Here is an 18386-nt window from a genome sequence, read left to right on the forward strand (position 1 = left end):
ATACTAATAAAAGGTTAAATCATGTTGATGCAGTCTCTTTAAGAAGATAGGAGAGAGTAACCCATGTTGGAAAGATAATTTTATCTGTAATTTAAAATTAGGAAACAAAACCCTTTTGTTAGTCAAAGTATATAACCCCAGATATCCAGAAAATATAGTTGCTTCTCTTCGTGGGGGTCTAGATTGTTCATTTTTTACTCGGTAGTGATAGTTGAAAGATGTATCAGAAGAAAGGGTGTACCAATGTATGGTCTTTAAACTTGTTTTGAAAACTATGGATTTCTAACATACCTTTTTTCATTGACATCTAAAACTTTTCATCATAAGTTGAAGTCATTTGCTAATGGTATAATTGCCATTGTATTGTAAATATTGGTGTTTCTTAATGAAATTGTTACATTCTTCTTAAATATATCCCTTTGAATCAAATACCATAGCTTTACAGTGCCTACCATTATCCATTTACAGAGTACTCTTTAACAATCTGAAATTTTAGTCTTCATTTTTTTCCTTGAAGTCTTCCTTTATACACTTTCCCACTGAATTTTGTCCTTGTGTATTATATTTAAAAATCTGTATTGCTCATTCTGTCATACTTCTCTGACAAAAATTTATTTCAGTGTGAGCATGAGACTCTAAGTGATTTTTAAAATGTTATCATTACAGGGATTATTAGTACACAGTTGATCAAAACAGCATATCTAAATTACAAATTTTGATAATATTAGAGATAAAAAATAAAGTTTTATTAGAAACTTCAGTGCATTGATGCTTTTCTTCTAATTAGTTCATATATCAGTGGATGGGTATTATTCATGACAGAGTTCTGCATACCTTTTATTTTTTTTTTAATATAAATACTGTGAAATTTTGTTTACATAATAAGTTGAAGAGAATGAGAGTATTAATAGAGCAGTGTCACTCAATTCTTTTAACTTCTGGGTCACATTCAGAATCACAGTGATCTATCATCTGAAATTGTTTTTAATGATTTTTCAGCTGACAACTCAGGTTCTCTTTCCATTTTATTGGAAACAAAGAATTGGCAAAGCCACCTGAATTGCAAAAGAAGAGTGATTAGGGCCATTCAGTTTTTCCTCGTTAGTATTTCAAATTGTCCCTTTGTGTCTTGCCCAGAAGTTTTTTTCCCTACCCCAAGCAGTGCACCGGAGTTGCTGGGGCAGGGTGGGGGTGGGGAGGAGGTTTCATGGGTGAAACATATACCTTGATTTTGTAAAGTGGGAGAAGGGGGATTGAAAAAGGGAAGGTACAAAGGAGAACCTACTTTCCAGGGGCATTCTTGGGCAGGTTGGTTTTTGGAAAGAGTGTTTAGGAAAATTGACTGACTGGAAATTGATTTGTGTGGCTGCATACCATTTGGACAGTCTTCTGTAGTTACCGGAGTTTGCCTATCCCATTTTGAAGAATGTTGTGCTAGTAACCAGTATATTCTGGCTCTTAATTAGAAAAAAAATTGCATGTGTTTCCTTTAAACTTAGAACGCTGCTGACCAAGGTAGTTTATGTTAAGGTAGTTTATGTCATAGGTCTTAATTGCTTCCATGCAGCTGTTTTTAAATTGTCCTTTCCTGAGCATGTATCTTCACAGTCCTAACCCTCTATACATTTTCCAGATGAGGATTAACACTTGAACTGCCTATAATTTTTCCCTGTTTTTTGTTGACTCTACTCATATTTACTAGTACTTTGACAAAACATATCTTAAATAGCTTAATATAAAGAATTACTTGTAATTTGGAGTAAACAACAAAAAAACTGATCACAGATTACTTTTTTGTGCCTAGTTTATTTATTTTGGGCATCAATTTGTGAAATTACAATAGTTGTACAAGAGAACATAGATATAATTGATAACTACTCTTACATAAAATGAGAAACTAAAGAGGTTAAGCCAGTTATCCAAGGTCACAAAGTTAGTGTTGGAATAGTAGAACCTGTCTCCCAATTCCCAGTATGAGACTCTTTGCTACATCCCACTTTCTGTTGCCTGTTGTTAAATTGCATTCCTTACCTCAGTCCTATTTAATATTATTTCTTCTGGGGATTGACTAGCTTTTGTCGACTCAGCATTATTTATTAAATAAAAAGCCATTTACTTTTTCATTGAAGACTTTTTCAAAACAAAAATATTCCTTATCCCTTGGCAAACACTTTCTGCTGCACAGAAGGGCTCAGCTAAGCAAGCCTGGAGCCCACCCGCCCCAGGGCAGTGGCACTGGGGGAGGGAGGGGATATTACCAGGTCAGAGTAGAGGTGGATTGGCAGAGCAGGGGCTGGTGGGAGGTGGGAAGCTTACATCATTTCCCTGCAACTGGGCTCTGGCGAGGCTGTAAGGCCTCACTTTCCCCTGTGTAATAGTTTACCAGATTCACAAAGATCTGTAAAAGAAAGAAAAGGTATGGCAGGATGGATGCTCACTATGTTCATAAATGTGTTATTAAATGAAACTGTCAATAAGTAACTAGAAGCAGCCAGGACTGTCTGTGCTTCACTCTCCCCCAGCTGAGTTCCTTTCTGCTCCGCCCCATCCCTGCTCTCTGCTGCTCAGATCAGCTTCCTGCTTCTCTTGAAAGCTGTTCTCCTATAAAGCTGGTCTGCTTTCACTGGAAGCATTATATTCATAAGTCTGAGGCAGGTTTTGTGGAAGTATTGTTGGTTTGGTTTTCTTTGTGGGGGGAGGTGGGGTGGACAGGGGTAAAGGAAAGAATTTTAAAAAAAGAAAGGGGCAGGCTGAAAAGGCAAAATCATCATGAATTTTGTTGTCACATCGTGCCGGTGTTATAACCAGCTCTGTAGACTGCTGCACTGAAAACATTTCTTTGAGAGGTATGTGCTTGAAAAATGGAAAGGTGTCTTGGCTGTGGAGCAGTCTTTCTGTCCAGCAAATGCTCAGGTGGCCGTAAGGTCTTGATTCTTTCCAGTGTTTTGATGTGGAAAGGACAGTCTTTACTTGAAATGTAGTACCGTGAACCAGCTTATGGTAAAAAGGTTAAATGTGTGCTTCGTCCCCACATAGGATTCCTGAAATGCTCATTTGGGCAGAATTCTAGTCAAATCCACAGTGTTATTCCAGGCTCTTTGGGTGGTGGTTGTCTGTAAACAAGATGACGATCTTTAATACGTCTCTCATTATTTATGAAGCACATGACAAAGATTAATGAGGGAGAGACTCAAGTAGCCAAAAGAAGCTTCAGATTCATTAGGAGTTTTTTGCACTGACAGATGGCAAAAGGAAATGGTTGATGATTTACTGTAATCTAAAGTGAAAGTTTTAAAGTTTAGAGAGAGTGTTACATTTCAGTGGGAAAATCTGGAGGGGGCGCTAAAATTTAGAAGCATAACCCATTACAGTTGGTGCCTGACCTGTTTCAAGGCCAGAAAGCTTTTGAACATAATGTAAATGTATCTTTTCAAAGGAGATTAAGAAATAATGTTATAATCATTTTTATTCAGTGCTCAGAAAAAATAGGACTAAGAACAAGGATATTAACCAGTTCCAAAGGAAATGCAGAGAACTGTATGTTGGTTGGTAAAAATCCAGGCTATTTTGTTATAGAAAGCATTAAAAATTTTTTTGAAGTAGGAAAATATAACTGAGTCCATTTATCATGTACATTGGCTGAGCTACTATTGGCTAAACCACTAGTGGTAGAGACCATTCAAGTTACAAATTAGTTTCTGCTTAAATTTAATGATTATTTTATCACAGAAGAAACTTCAGAAATCTTGAATGTTAGCATGTTTCAAATTTATTTTACAAAACTTTGTAATTAAGTTGTCTGTTTTATTTTATTTACATATAAAGATGCCTGTTATGCCCTTGCCCACAAAAACAGTAGTGCTTAAATGATTAAGAACCCCTTATTCATGTAATGAATAGGCTATTATAGCCCAATCTAAATTCTTCTCTTTAAGGAGATTGCACCATTTAAACTTCGTTTCTTCTCAAATATTTGCAAAGAGTAGCTAATTTTTATGATCACAGAAGATGACTTTAACAAGTCAAAAATTGTGAAAGGTTCTAAAGCGGAAAAGATCCCAGAAGTAAACCTAATCAGGCTTCTACCTAGAAGGAATCCACTCTACACATCACACGGACAGTGGCTACCCTGATTATATTTACCTTGGTCATTGTCAAGTGCAACTGCACAGTAGAAACCCCTGGGGAGCTTTTAATACCTACCATTGCCCAGGCCCTCCTCCAGAGATTCTAATTTAATTGGTTGGGGGTGGGGCCTGGGCATTGATAGTTTAAAACAATATTCCCAGGTGTTTGTAATGTGTAGCCAGAATTGACAACAGTTGTGTTATCTGAACATCCCCAATGTTGAAGCAGCCTGTTCTGTTTTGGGTACTGTCTATATCAAAACGGTATGTTTGCTCTGTTTCTTTTAGCCCTCTGGGTCTCTACAGAAGAAGTCTGAACTCTTCTGTCACATAGCAGCTCATCATATATTTAATATCATCTCTCCCCCAGGATTTAGCATTTCCAGGCTAAATAATCTTAGTTCCTTCAATCTTCAGGACTTGTTTTCTAAGGTCTTCTCCATTCAGGACATTCTCCTTGGAATTACATTGGCTTGTCAGTATCACTCCTTAATATGGTGCCCTTGGGACTGAGCCTATCATTCTAGATTTGTGGTGCCCTGCACAGGATGCAGAGGATACAAAGACAACAGTAAGGCTGCCCTGGAAACTATACTTCTGTTAGTGGTGTCTAAGATTACATTAGCTTTTTTGGCAGTCATATCATACTGTCCACTCATATTGAGGTTGAAGTCAACTCAAGCTCTGACTTCTTTTTCACATGAACTGCACTTAAGTCAGGCCTCTTCTTCCCTGTGTTCATAGAATACGAATTTTTTTCACTGTAGTTCCAGGATTGACATTTATCCTTGTGAAACATAAAGGAAAACTCAGTGAATCAGTTATTCCATGCAGGGAAAGTGATGTACCCAAACTGAATGCCAGAAGTTTATTATATTCATGTAAGAGCAATTTAAAAAGTGATCTATATGATTTACTTGGATTCACAGTTATTTTCAATCTGGTTAATTCAGTACATCCTTCCAGGGTTCAGTCTGATTCATTACACAGCACTTGCTTTTCAGAGTTAAGAGTCCATTTGACTGTACAACCCATCCTAATGTTTGTAGTCAGTACTTTGTCAAATGCCTGTCAAGAATCAAAATACTGATTCTGAACAACTGGTGTAATATCTTTATTTTAAAAGGAAATATATTGAATTTATCATGACATGTTTGGTGACAGAAATAGAAAATAAAGTGCAGATGAGCAAGTGACTTGTCTAAGATCACACAGTTCACTACTGTCAATGTTAGAACCCAAATCCAGCTCTGCTGGCTCCCAGGGATCTTTGGCTCAACCCACGATTGCATTTGCCATTTGTCTTTTAGGGTAAGATGGCAAAGAAAACTGAAAGGAAACAAAAGCCTACATGGTTTCTTCACTGTCTTTTTTTGGGATCTTTGATATGTAACCCACCAGCATTTTAACATAGAAGCTCAATCAGCTCTTAATTTGGTATATATTTAATTTTCTTCCCATAGCAGTAAAACTAACCAGCATTCCTAAGTTAGCTGCAGAAAATAGTTTTCTTAGGAGTTTGAGTACCATAGCTCCTCTAGGAGAGTTAACTTTTCCCCGCCACCCATTATGCAGCTGAAGAATCTGAGGCATGGGCAGGGAAGACTTGCTATAGCCATAGTATTTAGCAGGGTATTTAGTCCATAAAACCTCCCTAGAACCTAAGTCATATTTAGTAAATACATAGATATTTTCACTTCTTGCTTAAATACTTTTTTTTTTCTTCATATAGGAATTGGATTTTACCTTTCTGTTCCCCCAAGATTTGCCTTTGGGCACTCATTTTACTGCCTTAGCAATGCTGAAAATGGAACAGATTCTATAAGAATGCCTATTACTTTAGAAAAGTAAAAGCCCAGATAACCAGGTTTATTTTCCTGCTCTTGACTTAAAAGAAAATAAGCTTATTTTCTCCCATTTAAAAATTGATTTGAAACAATTAGTAAAAAAAAAAAAAAAAAAAAAGAAAGAAAGAAAAGAGAAAAAAAGAGCTTCAGAGTATGAATAGTCTTAGGGTCACTCTGAGTTAATCCAGGCCAAATGTCTACATCTTCATTAAGGTCCAGTGAGAACTCATGCTCACAGCAAGGCAGACTGTGACATATGATAAGACCCGGGTCAACAGTGAGAGATTTAATTTTGTTCACTATACATACTAAAGCCAGAAAGTATACTTTAATACATTTAAAATGGGTTTTCAAAAGCAGTGGTTGACACAAAAAGGCTTTATAAGTAAATTTAGTCAATCGACTAGACTACTCTCTATCCTTTTGGCTAATACAGGTTCGATTGTATGCCCTCCCTCACAGTTTGGGAACACCTGGTTAATTAACCCAAGGCTGACATAGTATCAACAGTAGTACTCTGTGAAGCCAGACTTCTAGGGTCCCTTACTTGCCCTGACCTGGTAGTCCCAAAATGTCTGTTTTGTATTTTGTGAGCATATTTTACTTTTACTTGGAGTAATTTTGATTGTATTTTTTTCATGGCTGTTCCTCATCTCCTGCCCTGAAATCCATTCCTATGAGCCCTTAATTCTTTTTGTTTGTTTATTTCATAATGGTTCTTTTATCCACATATTTTTAACAGGAAGTAAGGACTGAGTGAAGTTATGTATACAGCACAGTGAAAGCTGTCATATGCCAACTAGATGAAGGTATGATTATTAGGAGAATTATAGTTAATTATTCAGTAGTACTCGTACCTAATATCCATATTTAATTTGAAATCAGAGATGGGATATCAAAGAATACTTGGATTGGGAAATATAGATTCATTGCAAGTTTTTTTGTTCTAGAATTTTAAAATGTAAAACTCTAAAACCCTAATCTCTGTAAATTACTATTCAGAGAATGTATATTTCTTTTATAGCCTTTTAAAAGATGTATCTTCTAAAGCCTCATCCATATTACTTTTTATTTGGTACATCTCAACAGCCATTTTCCATGTGTCTTTTGTTACTGTTTATTATTATTATTTTTTAAGGGACTAGGTGGAGCTTATAAAACTTCAGAAAGATTTTTGGATTCCTAAACCTTATGGTAGATTTTTGGTCTTATAAAAGCATTTGTTATTTTTCACAAAGTACCTTAAGTCTTAAAATGTATATGTATATGAGGGTACCCTTAAGGCCTATAGAATGGCAGAGAATTTTTTAGAAAGTAGTATACTGTTGGTAAGGTATTCATAATAACTAATAGTAACTCACTCTGAATGATAAAGTCTTTGTAAGGATGATTATTATTGTGCTTCATATTTAGAAAGCTCCAAAGAAAATGGAATTAGAGTGTCAATCAAGTAGGCTTACGGTAAACTAAATTAAGTATCAAACCAAATATATGTGACATATATTGAACTACAGTATATTTATTTATACTTTAGCCATTAGCTTTGTATGCTTGATTTTTTATTAGAACACTTAAATTAGGTAGTATTTGAAGTTGTGTTGTATACTCATCCCCTTCATAATTTAACAAGGGACCTAGGCCTACCCTGGTCTGAGGGTTCAGGAAAACCTTCTTGGAGGAATTGATGGATGAGCTGAGATCCAATGAGAAGAAATTAGGTAGAGTAGTCTAGGAGTGGTTAGAAGAAGTACAAAGGGCCTGAGGTGAGAAAGAGCAGGATGTCTTGGAGGAGCTAGAAGGATCTCTTATGGTTACAGTTTAGAGAGCAGGAAAAGTGATATAATACAGGAACAAACCAGAATATAAGGGATTTTATGTGCTTTAATGAGGATTATGTTAAAAGTACAGTGGGTAGCATTGAAAGGTTTTAAGCTAGGGAGTGATGCATTTGCATTTACATTTTGTAACAGTCGGTCTGGTTTTGAGGAAGGCCTGAGTAGGGATATAGAAATCAGGCAGGAGGCTCTTGTAGTTGTATCTTAGATGGTGGTAGCAGTGGTGATGGGAAGAAATGAACTGATTTACCACATACAGTCAATTCTTGTTATTCATGGTAGCTATGTTCTATAAAGTTGCCACAAACACTGAAGTAGTGAATACTAAACTGTTGCTTCTAGGGGAAATACAGGGTTTCAGTTCCTGTGAACCTCTGGTCACATTATTCTCAACCAACCAACACATAGCCTTGTTTTAGGTGTACTTTTATTTATAGATGCCTTTTTAAATATGTATGGTTGATTCATTAACATTGAACTCATAGCCAACAGCACTATAATTCATGCCTGAACCAATCTTATCTATAACACACAGATTTTCTCTGTAAGACACATCATAGCCTTCTTGCACTTAGGAACGCCAGACAGCACTTCAGCACTATGCTTGTGCCCATTTTAAACAGCATAGTCACCAAGAGAAAGCATAAAAATGTAAAAAACATGGCACTATGTGCACTGTGAAAACGATACTTGTTTATAGAGTCTGAGAGCTGATAAGGTAGAGCGTCACCCTTTTCAACCTTTGCAAACTCAGATTTTTCACTATTTGGCACATGTCTGCAAATAACTACAAAAATTCCACGAGTATTGATTTTGGGAAATTGGCTAAGAATGAGAATTCACTGTATTTAGGAACATGAATTAACTGTTTTGTGATTTAATAGATGTGGCGGAGTGAGGTACAATCATACACTACCTTGAGCATCTGAGTTCATTGGATAGGTTTAATGACAACTACTGAACTAGGAAAGCTCCAAGAGAAGCAGATCTGGGAAAAGATGATGAGTTTAGATGTACACATGTTGAGCATGAAGTGCCTGTGAGATACCTAGATTGAATATTCATTTTAAAGTAAAATATATCTGGACTTCAGAAGAAAGGAATAAGCTTGAAATATAAATTTGGCAATCACTGGCATTTAGTAATTGAAGGCTCCAGAATGAATGAAAGGAGTATAGAGTAAGAATAAAGGCTGGCTTAGTAAACCTAGCCTGAGGCTCGCAAGACAGCCCCCATCCACTGGATGAAGACTTGAAGGAGAAGCACACACTACTCACTTGCTTGTGTTGTTGTTCTTTATTAGTATTGCTTAAAAAAAAAATTTTTTTTTGCTCAACTTTTTATTTTGAGATAACTGTAGATTCACATGCAGTTATAAGAAATAATACCAAGAATTCACTTATACTCAGGTCCCAAGTTGATAACTTCTTAACAGAATTACTCTTCAGTATCACAACCAAAATATTGTAGTCAAGATACACAGCATTTTCATCACCTCAGTAATCCCTTCTGTTACCCTTTTATAGCCACACCCACATCCCTCTTTCTCTTAACCCTCTTCTTCTGTCGACCACTGATATGTTCTCTGTTTCTATAATTTTGTCATTTCAAAGATGTTATAGAAATAAAAACATACAGTATGTACCTTTTGGGCTTGGCTTTTTTTCATTCAGTATAATTCTCTGAGCATCATACAACTTTTTGCATGTATCAATAGTTCATTCCTTTTTATTACTGAGTAGTACTCCATAGTATGTGTGTACTGCAGTACATACATACTGTCTGTTTTTTCCAGTTTGGAGCTACTGTGAATAAAGCTGCTATTCACAATAAATAAAACTGTTTTTGTGTGAACATAAGTTTTCTTTTCTCTAGGATAAATACCCAGGAGTACAATTGCTGGATTTTATAGTAGTTGCATGCTCAGTTTCTTAAGAAACTGCCAAACAATTTTCCAGAATGGCTGTACCGTTTTACAGTCTCATTAGCAATGTGTGATTGATCCAGTTTTGCTGCATCCTTACCAGCATTTGATGTTGTCACTCGTTTTTGTTTTTTTTTAACGGCCATTGCAGTAGTGATATCTCACTGTGGTTTGGATTTGCATTTCTGTGATAGCTAATGATATTGAATATATTTTCATATACTTACGATGTTGAACATCTTTTCATGTGCTTATTTGCCATCTATATATCCTTTTCAGTGAAATGTCTGTCATGTCTTTGCCCATTTTCTAATTGGATTGTTTAGGACTGTTTTACTGTTGGATTTTGAGAGTCCTTTACATATTCTAGATAATAGTCCTTCACTGAATATGTTGTTTGCGAGTATTTTCTCCCAGTCTGCTGCTTGTCTTTTTATCCTTTTCACAGAGTCTTTAGCAGAACAGAGTTTTAAATTATAAGGAAATCCAGTTTATTAATTTTTCCTATTATGGATCATGCTTTTGGTGTCAAGTGTAAGAACTCTTTGCCTAGACCTAGATTGAGATTTTCTCTTATTTTATTTCCTAAAAGCTTTAGAGTTTTATGTTTTATATTTAAGTCCATGCTTCATTTTGAGTAAATTTTGATACAAGGTGTTTAATCTTAGGTTGAAGTTCATTTTTTATCTGTGGATATCCAATTGCTTCAGGACCATTTCTTTGAAAAGGCTGTGCTTCATCCATTGAATTGCTTTTGCATCTTAGTCACAAATAAGCTAGGCATATTTTTGTAGGTCTATTTCTGGGTTCTCTGTTCTGTTCAATTGATATACGTGTCTACTCCTTATTGTAGCTATATAATAAGTCTTGAAATTGAGTAGACTGATTCTTCACAATTTCTCCGTTTTTGCAAAACTTTTAAACTATTTAAGTTCTTTTGCCTTTCCATATATATTTTAGAGTAATCTTGTCTATACTGTCTATCCAAAAATTTTGCTGGGATTTTTATAGGAATTGTATTAAATCTGTATGTCACTTTTGGAAGAATTGGCATTTTTACTGTGTTTAGTCTTCCAATTCATGAATACAGTATATCTTTTCATTTATTTAGATTATCTTTGTTTTTTTCATCAGTGTTTTGTTGTTTTCAGCATACAAGTCTGGATGTGTATTTTCATTTTACAGTTTAGTATTTTGTTTTAGTGATTTTAAATGTTATTGTATTTTTTTCAGTGTCCACATACTCTTGGTTAGAATATAAAAATATTTTAATTTCGATGTCCACAGTTCATTGCAATTATATAAGAATATGTTGCTTATTCATTCTATAATTTTTTTTTTGGTAAATTTCTTGGGATTCTTTATCTGGACAACCATGTCATCAGAAAATATGGACAGTTTTATTTCTTCCTTTCCATCTTTTATTTCCTTTCCTTGTCTTATTGCACTGGCTAGAACTTCCAGTACTATATAAAGAAAAGTAATGGGAGTGGACATCCTTGCCTTGTGCCTTGCATTTAGTCTTTCACCATTAAAGATAATGTTAGGTATAGATTTTTGGTAGATGCTCTTTCTTAAGTTGCTGAGACTTTTTATCATGAATGAATGTTGAATTTTGACAAATACTGTTTCTGCATAAATTGATATGATCATATGATCTTTCTTTAGACTGTTAATATGGTGGATTACATTGATTATTTTTGAATATTGAACCATTCTTGCATCTCTGATATATATCCCCTGTTATGGTCTAGAATTATTTTTATATATTGTTGAGTTCTGATTGATAATAATAGTTTTATGAGCATTTGCATGTCCATATTTGTGCTGGTTTGACTCCATTATGTACCCCAGAAAAGCCATGTTCTTTTAATCCAGTCTTGTGGTTAAGACTTATTGATTAGGTTGTTTCTGTGGAGATGTGATGTACCCAATTGTTAGTGGGACCTTTTGATTAGATTATTTCCATGGAGATGTGACCCTGCCCATTCATGGTGGGTCTTGGTTAGTTTGCTGGTATCCTTAAGAGAGCTCAGAGCCGACACAGGCCCAGACACTGGGAGATCTAGACAGAAAGACGTATGGAGAGAAGCTAAGATGTGAAATCCAGAATTTGCCCCAGAGAAGCTGAGAGAGGAACCCCCAGATGCTTAGCGAGATAAGCCCTAGGAGAACAAGCAAGGATGCACAGGAGCTGAGAGAAAGAGAAGCGAAGAGAGACAGAAGCCCAGAAACATTTTGGAGAAAGTAACAGCAACCGGAAGCTAACCTCAGGAGAGGCCCAGCAGACTCCGGCAATGTGCTTTCCCATGTGACAGAGGAACCTTGATGCCATCGGCCTTTCTTTAGAGGAGGTATTGTCCTATTGATGCCTTAATTGGGACATTTCATGATCTTAGAACTGTAAATTTGTGAACTAATAAACTCCCATTGTAAAAGCCAATCCAATTCTGGTATTTTTGCATTCTGGCATCTTAGCAAGCCAGAACAATATCCATGAGGAATATAGGTGTGTGGTTTTCTTTTGCGGCACTGTCTTTGCCTTCTTTGGGTATCAATATAATACTAGCTTCATTAAATGAATTGGGAAATGTTCCCTTCTTTTCTGTTTTCTGGAAGAAATTTTGTAAAATTGTTGTGAATTTTTAACATTTGATAGAATTATCCAGTAAAATCATTTAGTCCTGGAGATTTCTCATTTGAGACCTTTTTTTTTCTCCTTTGTAATTTTAACAGAAGCAATGCTTTTAATTTTTTAGCTCTCTTATAAGCACCAAATTTTAATATCTTAAGTAAAATTTTTGAAAAGAAACACTATCAAGACCTTCCCTCAGGACCAAAACATTGATGTTCATTCTTCCTAATATCCAGATTGAAGATCTACAAAAACAAAAAACCCACTCTTTTTTTTTTTTAAATATTCATTTTATTGAGATATATTCACATACCACGCAGTCATACAGAACAAATCGTACATTTGATTGTTTACAGTACCATTACATAGTTGTACATTCATCACCAAAATCAATCCCTGACACCTTCATTACCACACACACAAAAATAACAATAGTAATAATTAAAGTGAAAAAGAGCAATTAAAGTAAAAAAGAACACTGGGTGCCTTTGTCTGTTTGTTTGTTTGTTTGTTTGTTCCCTTCCCCCATTTTTCTACTCATCCATCCATAAACTAGACAAAGGGGAGTGTGGTCCTTATGGCTTTCCCAATCCCATTGTCACCCCTCATAAGCTACATTTTTATACAATCGTCTTCAGGATTCATGGGTTCTGGGTTGTAGTTTGATAGTTTCAGATATCCACCGCCAGCTACCCCAATTCATTAGAACCTAAAAACGGTTGTCTATGTTGTGTGTAAGAGTGCCCACCAGAGTGACCTCTTGGCTCGTTTTGGAATCTCTCTGCCACTGAAGTTTATTTCATTTCCCTTCATTTCCTCCTTTTGGTCAAGAAGATGTTCTTTATCCCACGATGCCGGGTCTGCATTCCTCCCTGGGAGTCATATTCCACGTTGCCAGGGAGATTCACTCCCCTGGGTGTCTGATCCCACGTAGGGGGGAGGACAGTGATTTCACCTTTCAAGTTGAAAAAGCCCACTCTTAAATAAAAAGAATTAAAAATCACATTCTGGGGGTTCAGTGCATTAAGCAGCTTTCACTGGGCTACCTAATTATCCTAAAGCTGGCTTTAAAATGACAACAACAACAACAAACATCCTACGTCATCAAAATACACTTTTCTGTTTGCTTTTTTAAAAAATTAAAACTAATAGTTAAAAAACATTAAGGAATTCTCAATCATCTGACACATTTTGATGTCATCTACAGAACATGAAGGTAAGGATGACTATTGGCAGAACATGTGATTATGTGATATTGATCCTCAAGGTTTAGTTTTCTTCCAAATAGTGTAAAACATCCACAGTTCTAAGTATGAAGAGACACAGATGATCTCCTTCAAGAATTCCGCAGAACAGTACAGGCGTCCGAAATGTTCTTCTTAGAACAACAGGGTTTCTGTCAAATTGACATAAGTCCCCTTTATAAAATATTTCCCATCCAGTTTCAGTACTTACATTGAAAGGTAAAGAATCAATCTGAGAAACACCCATGTGGAATCTTCTTCCAGAGACATGGAGATTGAAACAGCTGTCAAATCATTAATCACATTCTCAGACTTTCTCTCTTCTTCGGCATACTGCTTCAGACAGGAGTACAGTCTCCTATTAGAACCTGATAGTATCCTCCTTTAAGATTGTCTAAGATGTCAAAACAAGTGTTTCACATTGTTTCTTACACCCATCAATCACCATTAGGTCAGTCTCTCCCATAGTGACTATCTTTGGTTTCAGTTTGACTGTTTCACATAATATGCCCCATCTCCGTGTCCCAGAATTAGCATGTCTTTGCCAGTGTAATCCTTTTTTGCACTGCCCATGATGTTCTGAGTATATACCAGATCATTCTCCATCAAATTAACATCCCATTAATGATGAGAATACTCAATTTCCTTAGTAGTTACAGGGTTATTAAAATTACCTCTTTCATACTGGTTGAGTTTTGTAGTTTCTGCTTTCTGAGGAATTTGTCCATTTCATCTTAGTCATTAAATCTGTGTGTGTAGAGTTGTTTGTAGTATTCTCTTATTATTCTTTTGCTGTTCACAGGGTCTGTAGTGATATCCCTTTTTCTTTCCTGATATTGATAATTTGTCTTCTCTCTTTTTCTTTGTCAGTCTTGGTAGAGGTTTGTCAATTTAATGATCTTTTTATAGAACCTTTTTTGTCCTGTTAATTTTCTTTATTTTTGTTTTAAATTTTATTGGTTTCTGCTCTTTTATTATTTCTTGTAGAAAGTATATAGATAAGTCGTATTTTGTAATCCACTTTGCAAATCTGTGTCTTTTAAGTAGTACATTTACCTCCTCTTTCTTTATGTCCTTTTACCTCCTCCATTTATAATATAATTGTCGTAAATATTCCCTCCCCATATATTTAGAATCACATCAGACAGTGCTATGATTTTTGCATCTACTATCAAACATAACTCAGAAAACTCGAGGAGAAGTAAAACTTATTACATTTACCCATATTTTTGTTTATCATATTCTTTCTCTTTTCCTGATGTCCTTCTAAGATTTCTCCTTCTATTGTTTCCTTTCTGTTTTTCTGAACTTCTTGAGCCTTTCTTTAGGGTATGTCTACTGGCAGAAATTCTCTTGGTTTTCCTTCATCTGAGAATGTCTTGATTTCCTCTTCATTCCTAAAGTATATTTTCACTGGATATAGGCTTCTAGGTTGACAGTTCTTTTCTTTTAGCACTTGAAAAACGTTATGCCCATGCCTTCTGGCCTCCAGAGTTTCTGGCATTGTCATTAGAATTGTTTTCCTCCTGTTAGATAAGGTGCCATTTGTCTCTTGCTATTTTAAGCTTTTGGGGGAGGGTTTAATTTTCAGAAGATTGACTATGATGTGTCTTGGTAGGAATTTCTTTGGGTTTATTCTGTTAAGGGCTTGCTCAATTTCTTGTATCTGTAGATTAAAATTGTTGCCAGTTTGGGGAATTTTCAGCCATTTTTTTTTTCAGCCCTGCCTGCTTTCTCCCCCTTTTCCAGGATTTCAATTGCATGAATTTTAAATCCTTTGTTATAGTCTCACAGGACCAGTGAGGATCTGCTCAATTGTTTTCAGCTTATTTTCTCTCATTTGTTCGGGTTTGGTAATTTCTGTTGTTTTATCTTCCAGTTTACTGACTCTCCTCTCTCCCCTCCATTCCACTTTTGAGCCTATCCCATCATGTTTTTACTTCCATAATTGTGCTTTGCAGTTACAAAATTTTTGTTTGATTCTTTTTAATAAAAAAAAGAGTATGTAAAACAGAATATACTGTTTCTTGGTGAGATTTTCTTTTTCTTTGCTGACACATTGTATGTTTTCATTTCTTTCAGGCATACTCAGAGTTGCCTGTGTGGCCTTGATACCTCAGTACTGCCAGTTTGGGGCTGGAAGTTCTGGGTCCCCACTTGGTCTCTACTTTGTGGTTTGTATGGAGGGCTTCTTTCCACCTGATGGGTGTGAAAGCTGCAGCTCCTTACTTGTTCTTTTTTCATACCACCCAGCACAGGGGTGGGAGCTCAACTTTATATCCTGGCAAGAGTGAAGACTAGGTTCATATTCAACCTTGGCATTGTTAGGAGTGGGGTCTCTGTATTTTCCTGTGGTGTTTGGCTTGTATGGAGCAACAATTGCTTAAAATTCTTCTGTTTTGCTAGACTGCCCCTTTCCTGGTCCTTTGGCTGGAGAGAGCAGACCATTATTGGGGCTTTTTTGTTTTTGTGCCCACTGGCATTCCTGGTTGCTAGCTTCTTTAGCTCTAAGTTTGTATATATGAGCCAAAAAGAAAACCTAGAGAGTTCACCACCATGTTGTTCCCCGGGTCCCAAGGTCACTAGTTTTCCTTCCACCTCTTTCCACTCTGAATTCAGAGTCCTGCACTTCGTTTTATATATAATATCTAGGGTTTTTAGTTGTAATTAGTGGGAGGAAGAGGGACAAGTACATCTATTCCATCTTTCAGGAAGTGGAAGTTCCTCACCTCCTTCTTAATGTGGCATAGGCAGTGTTACAGAAGCTATGGCTTAGAATTTCCAGGCAGAATATTATCCTATCTTGAGTAATTGGGATATGGTTCAGCTTGAAGATCTGAATTACTGCCTGGTAACTGACAGCACCACGGTGTTCTTTGATTTTATTTTCATGTGCTATTTTGGTCTTGGTCTTGTATATACAATAGAGCAAGAAACATATTGGGTAGGATTACACTATTGTAAGTCATTTTCAGCCCTGATACAGTTCACTTGATTTTACTGGCCTTCAGTACGATGGGCCAAATGCCCAGTTAGGGGATAATGTTTCAGCATTGATTGATGTAAGTCATTCTTTAAAAATGCTTTTATTCATATATACTACTGCATTTTATTTTTTTCCCCATTTTGTAAAAAAAACCTTGGATCTTTTAAATTTTATTTTAAAAATTTACCTACAGTAGGATTGACCTTTTTTATGTGTATAGCTCTATGAATTTTAAAACACGTGTATAGTTTAGTATAGTTCCATGTTAAGATTAAGAAAAGTTCCATCACCCCAAAAAACTGCCTCATGCTATCCATTTTCATTCATTCCCTCCTCCCAGCCCTAACCCCTGGCAACCACTGTTCTGTTCTTCATCATTAGTTTGTGTTTAGAAAATGTCATATAAATGGAATTATATAGGATGTAGCATAGCCCTTTGAGACTAGCTTCTTTACTTCACATAATGCCTGAGATTGATCGAAGTTGTTACTCTTTTGTACTACTAAGCAATATTTCATTATATATATGTACCACAGTTCATTTATCTGTTCACACATTTGATTGTTTCCAATTAGAGGCAATTGTGGATAAAGTCATTTTAAACATTCACCTACAGGTTTTTGTGTGAGCATAAGCTGTCCTTTCTCTAGGGTTAATTCCTAGGTCTGAGATTGCTGTGTCATATAGTATGCATGTTTATATAAGAAATTGCCAAACTCCTTTCCAGAATGGTTGCACAATTTTGTGTCCCATCTCTAACTCTTTTTTTTCCCATCCTTTGCAAGAGTATTTTCCCTTGTCAGAGCATTTTTATGATAGCTGCTTTAAAGTCTTTGTCAGATAATTCCAACATCTATGTCTTCTCAGCCTTGATATTAGTTGACTGTCTTTTTCCATACAAGTTGAGATTTTCCTATTTCTTTGTACATTGGGTAATTTTGGATTTTGTTCTAAGTCTTGTTTAAATCCTATGGAAAGTGTTGGTATTTTTGTTTCAATAGGCAATAGGCCCAGTTAAGTTCTGTCTACAAGTTTCAACTAGCTCTCTCTGAGTTGTGGTTCTTGTGTTCAGTTTTCAAAGCATTTTCAGTGCTATTTGTATTTGTCTCACTTATGTGCCACCCAGTGGCCTGTCTGGGAATTGGGCAGTGTTCTATCCTTTAATTCAATTCTCAGTGTCTCTGTATGCTGTATGGGATCAGACCCATGCATGGGTAGCTTACGATGAGACCAGTAGTTCTCATCGTAATTAAGTTATTAAGTGGTCACTTTTCCAAGCTCCTTTCTCTGTATGATCTACCAAAATAATTTCTGATTCCTCTTTTTGGTTCTCTAGTAAGAAAACTGGGGCTTTAGTTACTACACTATCCCATGCAAGTCCCATGACTGTGCCCATGTCCAGGACAAATGATGGGAGGAAAAAGAGGAAAGAAAAGCAAGAAGGGTTCAGTCCCACCTTCTTGGAATCAGAGTTCCTCTGGTTGGAGATGAAGGTTTCCTTGGCTCAGAGTTTTTAGTCTTGCAGTTTCTGGTTGTAGCTGATGCCACCTGCCACCACAGAAGTACTTGAGGCCTGGCACCTGAAAGAATGGAGAAAGTGATACTTTGAATTTTGTTCTTCTTCCCGTTTCCCTGTTTTTTTAAATAGGTGCTCCATGCATTCTTAATAGGTTTTATAGCCACATTTAATGGGACAGAGAAGATGGAGTGTGGTTATTCCATCTTGCCCAAACTGGAACCGGGCTTGTTTCTTTCTATGTTGAAATAGTTAACAGGAAGAGCAGGGGT

General features: G+C 36.1%; 1 protein-coding gene and 1 pseudogene across 15 annotated transcripts in view; one reads left to right on the forward strand and one right to left on the reverse strand.

Annotated features, from left to right (window-relative positions):
• Nucleotides 1–18386, forward strand: part of BBX (BBX high mobility group box domain containing) — a 312533-nt gene that overhangs the window by 65351 nt on the left and 228796 nt on the right. The window lies entirely within an intron of this gene.
• LOC119515697 lies at nucleotides 13631–14233 on the reverse strand (annotated as a pseudogene).

Source organism: Choloepus didactylus, chromosome 1, assembly GCF_015220235.1.
Source record: "Choloepus didactylus isolate mChoDid1 chromosome 1, mChoDid1.pri, whole genome shotgun sequence".
NCBI lineage: Eukaryota > Metazoa > Chordata > Mammalia > Pilosa > Megalonychidae > Choloepus > Choloepus didactylus.